Raw genomic sequence first — 5,149 nt, forward strand, 5'->3', positions numbered from 1 at the left:
CGTTCAGTTTTAGATACAATAACAGTATTATTGTTAGATTCTACATCTACAGTACTATGTAGTACTAATTAGAACTTTTATAGTAGGCTTCCTATTGGATTGACCACAGGTGTAGTCGTTTCGAGTTGTTCGGTAACATTAACGAGTCACGATGACTGAGTTAGACGTAACGAAGCGCGTGGTGTCCCCGCCGGGTTGGAGAATTCTAAACTAACAATTCGTTTGTCGACACTTGGACGCTTAGAAATCCAAAACTGAGCGGTCTATCTGTATAACTCTGGTTTAGAACTTAAAATAATAAAATTTCGGCAATTTTGTTTTAAATACTTTAAAATAAAGTCATGTATTCCAGTCTAGCGCATTTAAAGATAGTAAATCCCCATAAGAGCCTTTGAATTCAGTTTTTTGTCTCTCCTGCAAAATTTACGAAATCGGAGTTGGACGGTTAGAATTCTCGATCGACGTTGTGCAGTTGTGAGCGCCGTAAAACCTCTACTAAATAAAAAAAAATCATGATGCGTAGGCCTATAGATCTACTTTGCACATGTCTAGCTTAGTTCATGACGAATTTATTTTGCTTTTATGAGCACAGTTGGCTACTGATAAGTAGATCTAGATCTAGATGTCTCTGGAGGGGTCAGAAGAACATCTAGGTCTAGTTATCCTTTTTATAAGACTAAGATAGACTCTTCCATCAACACAATTAATAATAGCCAACCATGTCCTTGTGTGGCAGTCGAATGTGAGTGAAGCGATCCATTTGGATGTGTACAGCATGTGTTGGGTGCCTGTGTTGTTACTATTTTTAGTCGATAGTGTAGAGGCCTAGGCCTTCAGTGATTGTAATTGCACATACTGTGCTGACGTAAAGTGACCACAAATTATGGACATCATAGCATATGTAGGCCTATGTGTTTGGAACCTTGTGTGTGTGTGTGTGTGTTTGGGGGGGGGGGGGGGGTAGTTGGATTAAAAGATCAACCTAATCTTTTCTCATTATTGAAGCCATATTTAAAGAATTACAATAGTTTCATTCACCTTGAATTAATTTTGTCATTCTGCTATGATTGTCAACTCAATTAAATTTAATTAATTTCATCCACAGACAAAAAAGATTTGATCATACTTGCGTCTTCGTGGCATTGACTCTGCATCTGGGGGAAGCAGCACAGCGACCGAAACAAAAACTCCAAATAGAACGGAAGAGGACACGGTTCAAGGAGTACAAAATAGACAGCAGGATCATGTGCCGAGAAGCCTTCAAGTTTCTCCTAGCGTAAGTTTCAAAAAATATTTTTTACTTGTATTTTTGGCAATGAGTGTTTTTATAATGTGGAAAGTATAGACACTCTAGCATTTTTACTTCCTCAGAACTGACGGTTGGTGGGCGCTCTAGTGTGATTTGCTTCTTCTGTCGCTCTACTGTCGTCCTTTGCTACCCGTCTTATTTTCTCATGTAGTTCAGGGCACTTATTCCTACTGTGTTGCAAGTGCTGTTACTATAAATCATGAAGCAAAACAGTTTCCACACCCTCCCTAAAAGTGCCTTTGATAAATTACTGCATAATGCATGTAATAAATTTGGAGAAAAAAAAATGTGCCATTTAAGTGATATCCTTAGCAGTGGCAGTGGCATTTGAACCACTGACAAATTTTATTGTCTCTTTGATGAAGAGCGAGCTATTTTTGTGTGCGCTTATAATTCCAACGTTTCTGCATTCTTTTTATCAGGGTAAACACTGATAAACTTACTGCTTTGAAACGCCATTTTCTGGCACATGGGAGAGAGCCTCGCACAAAGACAAGGGGAGGACGCACAAAGCTGGCCTTCACTACGGAAGACACCACGAGGGCCCTCAAGTTTCTCCACACCTGTGCTGAGCAGGATGCCAGGATTCAAAAACTGGAATGTCCATCTCCTTCCCTTCTATATGACCCACAAGAGTGTTTGAGAAGAATATTATAATGACACCAAACAAGCTGGCAGAATTCTTACATTTTTTTTCAAAAACATTCCTTAAATTATATACATTTTTGGTGTTGGCAGTATAGTGTAAGCCTACCTGGCTGGATTTCATGAGGTTACAGGTTTGATGGTCAAGACTATTGATAGTAAAAGATTTTATTCATTACTTACTTACTCTTTACTTTTTGTTACTTCACTTTTTTTCAGCTTTTAATTTTCCCCCTTATTTCTATTAATTTACAGGTTTTAGGGTAATGGAACATACAACGTTTCGGAGAATGAGGAAATTACTCACACTATATGTACGTTGTGGTGTGCAAGCCAATGACTGACTTGTGCTTCACATTGGTTCAGAGATCATAAACTTACATGACGGTAGGTATCATAATATGACAACTGCTCTGTTATTTCACTTGAGCTTTCCTATTTATCAAGTAAATGTAGAAATATTATTTCATGAAAATGGTTCAATTTCCTGTTATCCAGGATAAAATTATATTATCATTTTAAAACTGAAAGGACTATTTTGTTTCACATCAATTTTGAACAATCACTAGGTTAAAAGAAAGGAGAACCACTGAGTTGTGTCCCACGGGTGCTGCTCAGTGGTGACCAGAAATGGTGTTTGTGTAATTGTATAGTGCGAGTAAAAGGATGTAATGTAATAGTATTGTACTATCATGAGTATATAATGTACATTGTTGTATGAATGTTTGTGTATTATGTTTCTCATGCCATTGTACTCTAAAATTTCCTTGCTGGGATCAATCAAGGTGAATTTCTATTTTCGTTTTTCCGTTTCAATGTAATTAAATCTTTAAGCCTTTTTTCAACAAATTCTCTCATTATTTTCCTTCGCCAGATACAGCAATTCTTTCTTTTTTTGCTTCAGATTCTAAATTCAAATTGGAGGCCCTGGAAATTCAGCGTGGCCTCCTCCAGCTGGTTCAGGCTGGGCGTGCCAAGTACCGGGAAGAGGTGGCAAAGGCCAAGGCTGTTGTCTCCCAGCATGTCCTACAAGGTTTGAGACCTGTTCAAGGGGTAGAGTGGATGCACTATTCCTTCGATTTTGCTCAGAAAGTGCATTATCCCTCAAGCCCCTGCAACCTGGTCCCATTTATTTCCTGGTGCCGAGGAAGTGCAATGTATTTGGAATTTGCTGTGAAGGCTTTCCCAAACAAGTAAGAGATGCACATGTTTTCAGCTGAGTGCTCAGTATTATACATTTTTTGTTAAAGTTTGATTGTACTTGTGGTACTGTAAGACCATTTAATTGCTATGAAGTACGTTAGGAAATAGTAACAGTTTTGTTAGACACAGATGGCAGGGCTGCCTAAATCTACCGATTTTTCCGGTAGATACCGATTTTGGTCCTATTCTACCACCATACCGATAAAGGTGTCAAAACTACCTGATTTGTGATGGGTGCCGAAAGAAGAAAAAGAAAAAAAAAAAGATTCTTCAGTGTTTCCAATCTTCTTTGTTTTTGCGTAAATTCGTACGTTGCGAAAGTTCCGTACTTGCCGCATCATCATATCAACTCCATGCGTTCAAGAGAGAGAGAGAGAGAGAGAGAGAGAGAGAGAGATCCGCACTTGCCTCTGTAACTTGTCAGATATTTACGGCAACTCTCAGGAATAAGTAAGTAGTATTGGAAACTGCCAGATTGTGCCTTTCGTGCACTCGACCATTGTCTATCTGTGCCTTTCGGTCGGCAATAGTTTTTCACATGCATATCGGCTAAAATCTGTCGACTCTCGATAGATAATCTTCCTCCTTCCTTTTATTCATTCATTCTTTCTGTCTATCTTCAGGTTTTGCTGTGGCTGGAAAGTCTGTGCATTTAGTTCATTTATCTAGAAAACAGAATTGTGAATGTAGAGAGAAATCAAAATCTACTTTCGCTTTCGTTACTGCTCAGAATTGTCTAATGGTAGTTTGTTAACGTTAGATTTACAGTTAATAAAAAATTGTAACATGCAGTTTATTCATAAAAAACACAGTGTCGCCATACAAATTAAATCTATATTCTCACTGATGTCACTATAATGACAAAAAAAAGGAAGAAAAAGAAAACAAGCGTCCTCCAATTTCTAGATTGTCGGGCCCGTCATCGTGACCGGTCAGTGAACCTGTGCGAGTTTGCATCGTGTGAGTGTGGCATGAGTAAGGGACCAGCCGGTGGTTGTTGGGGTAATCAAAGTTCATTCAAAGTAGGAGCATTAAAATTGCAGGGCTTCGGAATTGAGAGGAGGCATTTGATGCAATAAAGTCTACAGCAGTAGGATACGGCCGCGGTGCAAGAAACTGATGCTAAAATAAAAGCTATAGTGGAAATGGTTTTGACATTCGACGATGGAGTGCGTAAATGAGGGAACATTAGAGTACAGGCTTGATGATTGTATCTTCAAGGTTGGTGTTCCCCGATTTGTCGGATTTATCAGTGATGACAAATTGAATAGTGGCAATGAGGAAATGCCATTTTCAACCCTCGAAAACCTCTATGTTGGACGTCTATGCATCAAGATGGCTTGTTGCTGATTAAAAACTAGTACTGTGATTTAACATTTTGAAAAAAATCAATACTTCCGTCCATGGTGCAGTGATTCACTGATTGCCTGGTTTTCAGTATCACTACATCCCACGCTCTCATAGTCCTTCCAGCTCCGGGTCTCAGTACACGCTCTCTTCTATTGTCACTTTTTGCTCTGCCGTGAGCCTAACTATAAAGGTTTTATTAATAAGTTTTGCTTTGCAAGCTTTTTAAAATCTGTGATTCCTGAAACCAAACATGGTTTTGGCAGTGTTGTTGTTCTTGCCTCTCCTCAGGCCCAGATCAGGATTCATTTTGTATTTTTAGGGCAAAACTAAATGTAGTTAAAATTGTCTGTCATACCTAAGTCACAAAGGACTTATCAGTGTCCTATGCGAGTGTCGGAAAATATGTTTTAATATAGTTTCTATTGGTATGGGCTAGGGGTTTTGAAGTCAGTTTGGCAGTCACCCTACACTCAATTCCAGATTCAATACTGAATGATAGGTGCCGTGAACGATAGTCCATAAATGCTTAAAAAAACAACAACCTCGCCTCATTTCATACACACTGTTCATCTTAACTTGTTCACACCCAAACACCCCCTTCCCCTCCCCACATATATAAACACTCACGAGACCATGCTGGCG

The 5,149-nt window shown here is 39.0% G+C and overlaps 1 long non-coding RNA gene across 5 annotated transcripts in view; it reads left to right on the forward strand.

The window, feature by feature from the left end:
* The window catches only part of LOC101851297, a 79,867-nt gene that overhangs the window by 71,472 nt on the left and 3,246 nt on the right, over positions 1-5,149 (forward strand). For all 5 annotated transcript variants that reach the window (XR_004859112.1, XR_001185240.2, XR_004859114.1 and 2 more), the window contains 3 exons: positions 1,106-1,276; positions 2,210-2,341; positions 2,859-3,147. This is a non-coding gene — a long non-coding RNA (uncharacterized LOC101851297). The remainder of the gene's footprint in view (positions 1-1,105; positions 1,277-2,209; positions 2,342-2,858; positions 3,148-5,149) is intronic.

This window comes from Aplysia californica, unplaced genomic scaffold (genome assembly GCF_000002075.1).
Source record: "Aplysia californica isolate F4 #8 unplaced genomic scaffold, AplCal3.0 scaffold00657, whole genome shotgun sequence".
Lineage (NCBI taxonomy): Eukaryota > Metazoa > Mollusca > Gastropoda > Aplysiida > Aplysiidae > Aplysia > Aplysia californica.